Below are 12246 nucleotides of genomic sequence, written 5' to 3' on the forward strand. Positions count from 1 at the left end.
CCCCGCTTCGGAGGGAGGCTGGAAGACTTAATTAGTTAATGTGGATAAAGTGGTCTGAAGATGAAAAACCCTGGGTAATTACTCAGTGCTACTGCTGCCGCCACCGCTGTTACACAATTACCAGAATTTTCCAGTCATGGGAATATAGTTAAACAATTTCCACCTGGTGTGGGCTTCCGGGAACCCTGCCGGCTTAGGGGCTGGCCTGCTCCGTCCTCTTTAACCCACAGGTGATGTAGGAAAAACACACTAATTGTGGGAAATCACGCCTGTCACAGTCCCAGCCACCCGGGGACCGCTGAAGTAAAGAAGAATGTGCCACTCGCCCCGAGCAGATAAAGACGCTTGGGCTCAAAGAGAAGCCCAGGATGCCGTCCATCCAGACATTCTGGAAGCCTCTGAGCAAGTTCTATCCAAAGGCCCCTGGAAGGTTAAGCCATCCTGGAGGATGCCGCTGGGGAGGACGTTTAATCGTGCAGCGGGACCCCACTGCACCCCCGTACCTGTGGGGCGGGATGTGTGGGCACATTTTTGGATGGACAAATGGAAGCCAGGAGAGTCACACTGGCTCAGGGCCAGGCCTTGCCTTACTTATAATCATCCTGCATGATCTGGGGGAAGAAATGCCCAATAAAATCTCCACGTTTGCAGATGACGCTAAACTGTCCCGGGTGATGGAGCGCCGAGTCATTTGCGACGGGTCACGAGAGGATCTGTTTAGTGGATGCAAAGTGACAGATGGAGCCCAGTGTGGGCAAAGCGCAGGGCAGGGTGCTCAGGGAGAGTAAAACAAATTGCCTGTGGGGGCTGGTGGGGCTGAGCTGCCACCCATCAACTCAGGAAGACCCCTGGGCTTTCTGGAAGCCACTGTCCAGAGTCGTTGCTGGGACCAGGAAGGACCAAGCCCGGAGAGTCTGACACGAGGGCTCTTTATCAGGAACCTCGATTTGGGGCCGCGAATGCACGGGAGAGGGGAGCATCCCTCCAGGAGGGGTGGATGGCCACGGGAAAAAGAGATACGGATTTTTCTGGTCAGAAAGACAAAAGCCGGGGGGAAATGTGACTCAAAGTCTCTCAGGTCAGAAAAAGGAGAAGAAGGTGAACGTGTGTGTTTTTTTCTCCAGCTCCCTGAATACTAAGAATATGAGTCCCCCCCTGGAGCTCAGGGAGTCATTTGTGGCACAAACTCTGCACAGTGGGCAGGTAACGTAGGAGACTCATTACTCCCAGGGAGAAATGGGCTGAAAAAAAGAAATCGATTTTTTTTTTTTAATGGGCGACCTTAGTTCCTGGATGGCTGACCTGTAAGGAGTTACGGAAGGAGGTCAGGATATCGGGGGTCATCTCTCCCTGGGATCCAGTGGCTGGAGGTACCATGATGCTCAGTGCCTCCACTGGGGTGGATCCAGGCTGGGAGTGGCAGCCGGGGTGTTAACTGCCTGCTGCTTCCTGCTCGCCAGGCACTGGCCAGGGACACGGGCCACTGTCGCCCTGCAGTTGGCAAACCTGAGCCTGGATGAGGTTCCTTTTCTGTCTCCTGCGTCGTCTGCTCTCACCTTGAATTCATTTTTGACATATTAGAAATCACTGCAAGGGTTGCTCCAACCAACCCTGGGATAAGAAGCCTTGGGCCTTTCTCTGGGATGTAGAGCTCGAGGGAAGGAATCGTGCTCAGGGTGGGCAGCCCGGGCCCAGCAGGATGGAGCGTGGGACAGCTAGGCATTGGGTGATCAGCTGTCAGAGGGCTGCACTCCCCCTCTTCTGACCCCCTTTCCTCTCCCAGGAGCCAAATCTACAGGCTACATGACCCCCCCTCACTAGTCTTACAGAGGCCCTGTTTATGGCTTAGACTGGCCATGTCCTCCTGGGAGGCTGGAAGCCAAGCCCACGGCCGTCCCCTCCCTGCCCCATTAGGCAGTGGGTCAACCCCATCAGAAGACAGTGGCTCCAAGCGGTCATCCAGGCGCCTCCAGAGTGACGGACGTACTCTGGAGCCCCTCATGTCCGTCTGCTCCTCACAATGGCTCTGGAGGAAGATGAGCACATGCCACCGTCCCCATCGGCCCCATGAGCCCCCTCTGACTGAGAGGCGCCCTGTGATCTGCCACCTGGCTAATGGGTGGCAGAGCTGAAGGTGGCTCTGGCGCGTTTGGTGCTCTCACGGTAAGAGCATCCAAGTGTTGTTTATGGAGCAAGCCACCCCTCCCTGACTCAGTCCGGGGATGGAGCATGTGACTCAGGCTGGCCAATCGGAGCCCTGCATTCTCTGGGCCATGGGGATTGGCCATGAGTCGCAACCAGAGGCAATCAGAGCTAATGGTTGGACCTGGCTGGAGCCCCTGGGGGGCAGGGATGCTCTTTCCTGCTGGACCTGAACCCTAGATGATGAAGCCTAGAGTTCCTGGAAGCCATCTCTTGCCAGCACATGGAGTCCAAGAAGGAAGCCCCGTGGAGGAGGCAGAGCCCAGGGGAAGAGACCGTAAGCCTCCATGCCATTGACCGAGCCACTCGATCCAGACATGCCTGAAGCCAGTCCACCTCGAGACTTTTCAGTAACTTGAGCACCCAAATTTCCTCTTATCCTGAAGCCAGTTCAAGCTGAATTTTCTGTTGCATCAACAAAGAGATCTAACTCCTAAACAGACCATATGTCTTCCTTTTGCTAAGCCACTGCTCTCGCCACTACACAATTCAGACTGTCCTCTAGTTACAAGAACCACCATCACTATGGTTACTGAGAGCTACCAGTTATTCAGCACCTGTATGTTCCGGTGCTGGGTGCTAAGTGCTTCACGGGCTTAGCACACTGAACCTGCACGAAGTCGCACTGGGGATCACCATTTCTGCTTTACACATCAGGAACACGAAGGGAGAATTAAGTGCCCCACCAACCACCCCCCACCTTGAGCCCAGGTCTGTCTGAAGCTAAGAGTGACGGTGAGGGAGAGTGGTCCAGAGTGGTGCTCTGGAGGCCACTGCCTGGGTCTGAGTCTGGGTTCTGCTACTTCCCAGTCATGAGCCTTAGGCAAGCACATCTCAGTGCTTGTTTTCTCACCTATAAAATGGACAGAATAATAATACCTACTGCACGAATTTGTTGTGAAGGCTAAATAAATAAAGCATTTGAACAGTGCCTGACACATGGTAAACCTTCAAAACTGCCAAGTATTCTCATGACCGACTTCTCAAACCAGTGTTACTTTGTCTCACAATATTGCTACAGGTAATGTTTCCCTAAGATTTTTGAGGACTTGTATGTGGACCAAAACCAAATTGATTCAGACATTGCTTGTTTGAGAAGTGTAATTCTTAGACAGGAGCCCATCGAGGCAAAGGTAAGGAATTCTTTTCAAACGTTGGAGAAGCATCTTTTCTTTTCTTTTTTTTTTTTAAATTTATTTTATATTCATTTTTGGCCGTGTTGGGTCTTTGTTGCTGCGCACGGGCTTTCTCTAGTTGTGGCGAGAGGAGGCTACTTTTCATTGCAGTGCGTGGGCTTCTCATTGTGGTGGCTTCTCTTGTTGCAGAGCACTGGCTCTAGGCATGCATGCTTCAGTAGTTGCAGCACATGGGTTCAGTAGTTGTGGCTCGCAGGCTCTAGAGTGCAGGCTCAGTAGTTGTGGCGCACGGGCTTAGTTGCTCCGAGGCATGTGGGATCTTCCTGGACCAGGGCTCGAACCCGTGTCCCCTGCACCGGCAGGCGGATCCTTAACCACTGCACCACCAGGGAAGTCCCGAGAAGCATCTTTATCTCCAGTGGATGCTCAGGCCATTGGAGGGTTTGAATGAGCTAACACCGGTCATTCTTGTCCAGACAACAGGATCCGAGACAATTCTCGGCTATCTTCCAAGTGCCGGAAGAAAACAAAACCACATTTCTCCAAAAAAATCTTGTAATTTAAGTGCCCATGAATTCAAAGAGCTATCCACCCCACCACCATCCTGCCACGTCGCCGGAATGTGCGGTATTCTCCTGGTCCACTGGGGACATTTCTGGTCCTCGGCCAGATGATTCAGGTGTCAGATGACTGGCAGGTCTTCGAGGCACCCAGGTCTTTCAAACTCTTCTCTAATCATCACCGACCACCTCCTCATCAGGACACTTTACATATTTTAATTTGTGCAGGAAAGATCCTCAAACATCCTGCAAATCCCAGGATTTGAACTGAACTCGTCTGCATATTCCTCTCGGAACAGAGGATGATCGAGTTGGGAGCAAACTTTGGGATCATCCAGGCCGACTTCTCCACCCACTTCCATTTCCAGCTGGAAAAACTGAGCCAAGAGACGCTGTGGCTTGTCTAGTGTCTCCCAGTGGACAGGGAAAGAGTGAGGACAGGGGACACTCCCCTACCCCCCACCCTCTGCTGGCATCCTAGCTCTGCCCCTTCCTGGGGTTCGGAACCACCTGAAGCCAATGGTTGTACCACCCTTGCTTCACAGAGAGGACGTGCAGAAGGCCAGAGCCGGTTCTGTTCACCCACGTGGCACTCACGGTGCGGCTGGCTTCCCAGTGGTTGTCCTTCTTTGCAACCTTGACTGTGAACAGGCTCTCAACATCCTCAGTGGGCTGGAACGTGGCCCTGTTCTTATGCTTTAGAGCTCGTGCTTTCCGTTCAGCATCTTCCCGGTGCTAGCGATCGTGGGGCAGGTATGCTAAGCAGGAAAGTCTGGGAGGCTGGGACCTGTGCCACCCTGCCCCTGTTCTGGGGGAGCATCTGGGGAGCCCCTCCGCTAAATCCTATTAAAGACATAAACCCCAAAGCTCTCCCTTGACTGACAAATAGGCCGACTGTGGAGGCAGCAGAGGATGAATTGTGCCCGGCCCATAGAGCATCTATAGGATTTTTATGCTCTGACAACTGTAGCGGCGAGATTCAAGCAATTGTTTTAGAAGGAATCATGATTATATTGGGTAGTATGTTTTTTTAATGTGTTCCCCAGTTCCTCTTTAACACTTTGGTAGGACAAGGTAAAGTGTAATCATTGAAGTAATTGTGGCACTCAACAGTTTATGTCTCTAAAGAGTGACCGGGGGTTAACAAAGCCAGGGCAGGACGAGGTTTGGATTCGAAATTACAGTGTTTCTTTTTGTTACTTTCTTTTTAAATCCTTCTTTATCTTCCTTCCTTCTCCATTGGCTCCTGGAGCTCGCTGATAGCCTGTAAGCCTCCTCGGGTAATCATGGGACCTGCTGTGCTAATGACACAGGCAAATCAGCGGCCACCTCCTCTGCAGAGCTGCTGCAGTGGGGCCGCCCCTGCCCCAGAGCCCGTGCCCTGACAGGCAACGCCGGCTTGTCCCCCATACCAGCGAGGCTCGACATCCCGGGTCCCAGCACCGATCAAGACCTGATCTCTGGCGCCATGTCCCGAAACCGCCGGCTGCCGCCAAGAGGCTGGGCTGCCCGATGCCGGCCCCTCGCAGAGGGCAGAGGAAGGCGAGCCCACCGACTGCGAAAGCTCCTGGAATCGTCGCCTCTCCTGGCAGATGCCACAGCATCCTTGGGGTGGAGGGCTGTGGCCCACAGGGGGCTGAGGACCCCCTCCCTCTGCAGATGGTGTGCTAGAGAGCCTCCTCCAGCTTCCTTGGGGGTCTCCAGGCATCTGCCAGTGGGAGCAGAACTGAGCCACAGAGCTGGGAAGCCTCAGAGTAATCATGGGGCCACGGCTCCCGCGCGCTCTAGTCTACGACACTGTGACGTCAGCAGGGCAGAAGGAGGGTAGAAACGTAGGAAGGGTGAGGCTTTTCTCTGTCCCCGAGGCCACCGCCCTGGTCTGGCCCTCCTAGCCTTAGCCGTGTAACCTGGCACGGCCTTCTGGCAGGTGTCCCTGCCTGGAAGCCAGCCCCTCCCATCTGACTCCCAGCGTCCTTTCCCCAAGTCCCAGCTCTGGTAGTGCCGCGAAGCTTCCCTGGCTCCTCATTTCCTGTGAATGCAACTCACTCCCGATAACACAGGCCCCCACGATCGATCGGCCGGATCTGTCCTTCGTCTACACCTCCCAAGTACCGTCCTCAGGCCCCCGGCTCAGTCCTCGGGACCACTCAGCCTGCTCTGCCCACCCACTCTGTTCCCAGGGCCTGGGACCCTCCACCCATCTCGGCAAGTCCCCGTTCCACCTGCTTGTCGTGACCCAGCTCCAATGCCTCGTTGTCCTTGAAGCGTCCCCCAATCCTCCCAACCAAAAGTAACTGCGTTCTCCTTGGAGCCCAGAGCAGCCCTCTGTGCCTCCTTTAGCACGGCCGGTCCTGCCCGTTTCACTGACCTCTGGGCTGAGTCTACACGCCCCCTCCAGACACCAGGCTTATGTGCAACAATGTGGATGGACTTGGAAGGCATTATGCTCAGTGAAATGTCAGGCAGAGAAGGACAAATACTGTATGTTATCATTTACACGTAGAATCCAAAAAGTGCAACAAACTCGTGACTATAACAGAAGAGAAACAGACTCAGACAGACGTAGAGAACAAACTAGTGGTTGCCGGTGGGGTGTGGGGGGGGCACGATAGGGGGAAGGGGTTCAGTGGTACAAACTACTACGTATAAAATAAATACACTGCAAGGATATATACAGCACAGGGAATATAGCCAGTACTTTATAATGACTATAAATGGAGTATAATCTTTAAAAATTGTGAAGCTCTGTGTTGTACACCTGAAACTTATATAACGTTGAACACCGACTATACCTCAGTTTAAAAAAGTAAAGAAACACCAGGCTTCCGGAGAGCAGCGTCTATGACGGAAGGAAATCCATCCCCCGGTGGGTGGCCAGCAAGTGTTGGCTGAATCAACAGCTGGGGGACCTCATCTGCCCTGGGGGTGGTGGTGAAGGGGGTGCGCAGCCTGGACTGACACGGGGGGCGGGTGGGGAGAGCCCCAGGTGCTGGGCTGTGCCTTTGGAGGAGAGCAAGGACGGCAGGCAGCTGGTGGCCCGCATCCACACCATCCACCCGTCACCCCCTCCCTCATCTCTTCTGCCGTTGCCAAGGCAGAGCGTGTGAAGCCGCAGGGGCCCTTCTGGGTGCTTCTGCAAGTGGGCCCATTTCACCTGCGGGGGCAGGGCCGCACCAGGATGCTTTGTTCCAGCCTCACTCACAACACCCACTCCCTGCCGCGGCCCTGGAATTTCACACTACGCTGTGGTGGATGGCATCCTTTCCTCTAAGCTCAGGGGGTCCCAGGAATCGCACAGCAGAGATCTGGGTGGCCATTGCCAATGGACAAAACCTGGCCAACACCTCTGCGTGCACACACGCACACACACCACACTACACACACACACACCACACACACCACAGACACACATACACACCACACACCGCACACAGACACACCACACACACACACATACACACCACACACACCACACACACACACAGACACCACACATATACACCACACACCACACACACACACCACACACACCACAGACACACATACACACCACACACCACACACAGACACACATACACACCACACACCGCACACAGACACACCACACACACACACATACACACCACACACCGCACACAGACACACATACGCATACACACAGACACACAGACACACATACACACCACACACAGACACCACACACACACACCCCACACATATACACCACACACCACACATACACACACACACATATACACCAAACACACAAACATACACATACACACCACACACAGACACACATACGCATACACATCACACACCACACACAGACTCCACACACACACATACACACACACCACACACCACACACATACACACACACCACACACAGACTCCACACACACACACAAACACCACACACACACACACACACACACACACACTCCTCAGTTGTGAGGTCCACAGCTCTGCCTCCTTGTTTGCTTTTAGGACTCACGGCTGCCTTGAAGCTGAGAAGACAGACGCTGGGCGAGGGCTTTGGCACCAGCCCAGGGTAACTGGGACACCCATGTTTGCAAAGAAAGCATTTGTGAAGTGTGAAGAAATCAGAGTAGCACTGTTCAAAAGCTGTTTAAATTCCGTTCAAAATGTTCTATTTTGTGTGAGGGATAGAGTCCCTTTAGGAAAACACCTGCTGGCATTTGCGAACCGCCATTGCTATGGAGCCGTTAAGAGGGGTTAGCTATCCCGGGACAGCAATTAATTCTGGTGGTTGTAGGTAAATCGAGCCTGTAGCTCTTTTGGGGGGAAAGCTGATGGGAAGGCGAAGCAAAAATGCAAAAGTTGAAAAAGTACCTCTTGTAATTGAGGGTTTTCGACTCACTGGAGCAAGGTGCCTTTCTTAGCAATTTCTTTATGCTCCCTCTCTGTGTAGGAGAAAGGCTGCTACGCTTTGTCTCCAGTTACCCTGAGAGGAGGGGGTCCCGCTTACCCACTCCCCAGCTGGGTGCTCCAGGGGAGGACTCCGCACCCCTTAGAGGGACAGTTTCCTTCCCTACAGAGTGGGGAGAACCGCAGTGCTCGCTTCACAGGGTGCTCATTCGTTCATTTATTCATTCACTCAACATGTACTTATCGAGAGCCACGATGTACCAGGGACTGGACAAAGTTTGGAGTCTGCGGTAAACAAGGCTACGTGTCTTGCTCTCAGAAAACTTGGGAAAGACAAACTAGAAATACTTGACGAAGGAAGAGGTGATTTTGAATACTGCCAGGTGCTATGAGCATAAAAGGAGCCGGTGATGGGTGAGGGTGAGTGGGGCATTTGGCCAGGAAACTTGGGGAAGGCCTCTGAGAAGATGACCTTGAGTTGAGTCTGAAATGGTTCGAATCCAGCCATGGGAAGATCTGGGGGAAGCAAGGGTTCAGGCACAGGGAAGTGTGAAAGGAAGAGCCTCGGGCAGCTCAGGGACATTCAGGAAAAAAGCCATGAAAAGAAGAAATGGAGCAGAGTGTCAGGGCTGGTGAGGGCCACCTTCCATAATGGCAGCTCTGCGTCTGCCCCGTGTCCAGCCACTGCCTGGTCCAGAGCTGGGCTTGGTTAGTATCTGTTAAATAAGCAACACAGACCAGGAACACATTGACGTTGAATGACCCTCCCCCTTGAACTTGATTCAGTCTCTCGATGGAAGAAAACCTTCACATTTTGACATCCTATCACCGGGAAAGGCTTATACTCGCAGAGATGCAGCAGAGATGAAACATACAATTTTACCCATTAGTAAGAAAGTTACCAAAGTTCACCTTGTTCAAGGCTTGTTCTGAAAAACAATCTGTTTTGTTGGCTATTTGCTGAATGAAGACACAAAGATGGGTTATAATGAAGTCAGCAGTTTTCAGTAGCGGGTACTAACTTTGGAATTAAAATCAGACAGAAAAAGCACACCAGTCTGTTTTCTCGCCTACAGCCAGGTGATGGAAAAAACTTGGATTTGGAATCGGACCTTGGCTCAAACCGTATCTGGGCCACTGGAAATGCTCTGTGATCTTGTGACTTAACCCCTCTAAGCCTCGTATCCCTCACCTATAAAATGGGGATCGTCACACCCACCTGACAGGGTCACCGTGGGGATCCAATGAGAAAAATAACAAAGGGCGCCCAACACTGTTCCCAGCAAGCAGTAGCCACTCAGCCATTGATTGATGAATCACAAAGAAACAAATTCTGCCCCTCTGCCCCCCATCCCACGAGGGTCGCGAACTGAAAAAGCCAGGTCAGTCTTACAGTGACTTTGGAGGCAAATAACTCCCCATTTGACAGTCGTTTCTGTAAAACTATAGGTTTGACGTGACTCCAATGTCACAGGAGGTCTCCTGTGCTTTGCACTCAGCGTATTTTCTCTAGAGGCGCGGGGAGGTGCTGGGCAGCCAAGATGTGGCAGAGCTGAGCTGGTGCCTGGAACCTCGCAACAAAGCAAGTGAAGAATCAAAGTGACCTTCTCAGAAGCGATGGTCCCATCATGGCCAGGCTGCGTTGCCGGGCACTCCTGCCCCGCTCCAGATTGCCTAGACTTTCCTCTCGCTTTTCCAATACACTTCCAGAAAGGCCAGCACAGCACGTGGCACCCCCAACCCTCCTCCACTTCCTTTGTTATTTAAATACACCCCCAATAATGGAGAGAGACTGAGCTGTCGCTGCCGGGCAGAGGCAACTGACAGGAAATTAATTTCTTAGTTTCTTATTAACTTTGAGGAGAGCGTCTCTATGGAGCAGCGCTGCTGGGACAAAGTGGACCAGGACTTCTGGCAATTTTCATACTTTGTCACCTTCTCAAGCTGGCCTTAGCAAGTGTCTCTGGAGTGAAAATCCTGGCATCCAAGACCACAGCCCCCGGTGAAAATTCTGCTGACGCTGACGGGTGACAGTGACAAGATATTCCCGTTGTGGTCTGTCACTCTGAAATGGAAGGGCCCGCCGTAGGGGTCCTCCCAGAGCCCTCGGCTGCTCTCGGACCAGTAGCCCCTCTCCTTGGGGTCACCTCCCTCTGGCTACGCCTCTTTCCCCTGCGCGGCCGCCGCCCCACTCCCTCCTCCTTCCAGCCCCAGTCAGGGCTTCGCTGCCTCCTGTGGATTTTTGCCTTCTCCGCTGGCCCTGCCCTTCCCATCATGAGATGGAACTTTGACAGTTTCCATTTCTGACTCTGACCTTTCCCCCGCTCTTCCTCTTTCCTCCTGCGCCACCTTCTCTGGCCCCATTTGTCTTGCATCTGTCCTCAGGGCTGACTTCTCTGACCTTCCCACCTTCTCTTGTCAAGGGACACTTTGGCTTGGTCTGAACGGTCAGGTTCAATTTCTCAAGCAGAACCTTTGAATCTCTCTGACCAGCCCTTGAAAGTCTTTGTTCCCTAGCTAAGAATCAGCTGATCTCGTCAGCCGCAGCCAAGGTTTGCCTTGAGGACCTGGGCCACTAAATCATTTTCTCTACTCAGTCCCAGGCCTTTCCTCCCACCCGCTCTCTCTTCCCTTTTCCCTTCCTCCTTCCAACCCACGTTTATGAGGTACCTACTGTGCGAGTGCTGGCATGGATACAGGGGTGCTAAACAGGGCCCTGCTCTCCAAATGCTTACAGTCTCCCAGGGAGATACTCATGTGGAACAAAGCCAAGTTGAAGTACATTCTATATTCTCTTTTTGTCAGAAGCAAACGAAAGTTCTGCGGGAGAAGGGAAAGAAGGGTGATGGCTGGTTCTGTGTTTTCCAGCTTCCCGTCACTTCTAGGTGGGAAGCCACCCTCCTCTCTCCCCTCCCCCAGGGAGCAAAGCATCGTGGGAATATCCTGGACGCAAGCCAGGCTTAAGCACAGTTTCTCAACCTCACAACTGTAGACATTTGGGACTGACTAATTCTTTGTTACGGAGGGCTGTCCCCTGCATTGTAAGATATTTGGAAACATCCCCGGCCTCTAATACTAAACGCCAGTAGCATCTCAGAATGGTGACAACCAAAAATGTCTCCCGACGTTCCCAAACGTCCCTTGTTGAGAATCACTGGGCTATACAACGACCCCAGGTCCTACTTATCCTCCAGGTACCATATTGTTCAGGGTTCGAGACTCCAGAAGGGATTGGGGAGAGTCACTCTGTTCTTAGAGGAAACTGAACAGTGCTGGGGCGAGTTCTGGTCAGCTCCGGGGGCTCATTTCAGTGCTCCTTTTGGTTTTTCACATATACATTTCTTTGTGTTCAATAAGAGTGTTATATAGCTTTGTGGTGGACACTGCTGGGTTACCCATCAGCATTTATTCCCTGCCAAAATCCATTCCCCCCCACAGGTAGCCGTGAGCTGGGGGAGGGGCATGAGTGGGAGAGGGGTGGGCCCAACTGGCCAAGTGTTTTCCTACCCCCATGAATGGAGATTATTCAGGAATGTGTATATGACCCAGGTCTGGCTAACAAGACAAGAGAAGTGTGAGGGCTTCCGGGAGAGGGTTTCTCACTGGCAGGTGCTGCAGGAGATCCCATCTCGTCCTCCTTCTAACACGGCCCGTGTGCAGATATGAACTTGGGCTTGCTGCAGTCTCCTGCTCTCAGCCGAAGCATGAAGCCACCATTAAAGATGGCCGAATGGGACTTCCCTGGTGGCGCAGTGGTTGAGAGTCTGCCTGCCGATGCAGGGGACGTGGGTTCGTGTCCCGGTCCGGGAAGATCCCACATGCTGTGCGTGGGCCCGTGAGCCATGGCCGCTGAGCCTGCACGTCCGGAGCCTGTGCTCCGCAACGGGAGAGGCCACGACACTGAGAGGCCCACGTACCGCAAAAAAAAAAAAAAAATGATGGCTGAATGAAGATCT

At 52.9% G+C, this 12246-nt stretch overlaps 1 protein-coding gene across 1 annotated transcript in view; it reads right to left on the minus strand.

Annotated features, from left to right (window-relative positions):
* Positions 1-12246, minus strand: part of CAMTA1 (calmodulin binding transcription activator 1) — a gene marked incomplete at its 3' end in the record, with an annotated part of 887568 nt that overhangs the window by 118204 nt on the left and 757118 nt on the right.

Source organism: Leucopleurus acutus, assembly GCF_964270905.1.
Source record: "Leucopleurus acutus genome assembly, chromosome: 2".
Classification (NCBI taxonomy): Eukaryota; Metazoa; Chordata; class Mammalia; order Artiodactyla; family Delphinidae; genus Leucopleurus; species Leucopleurus acutus.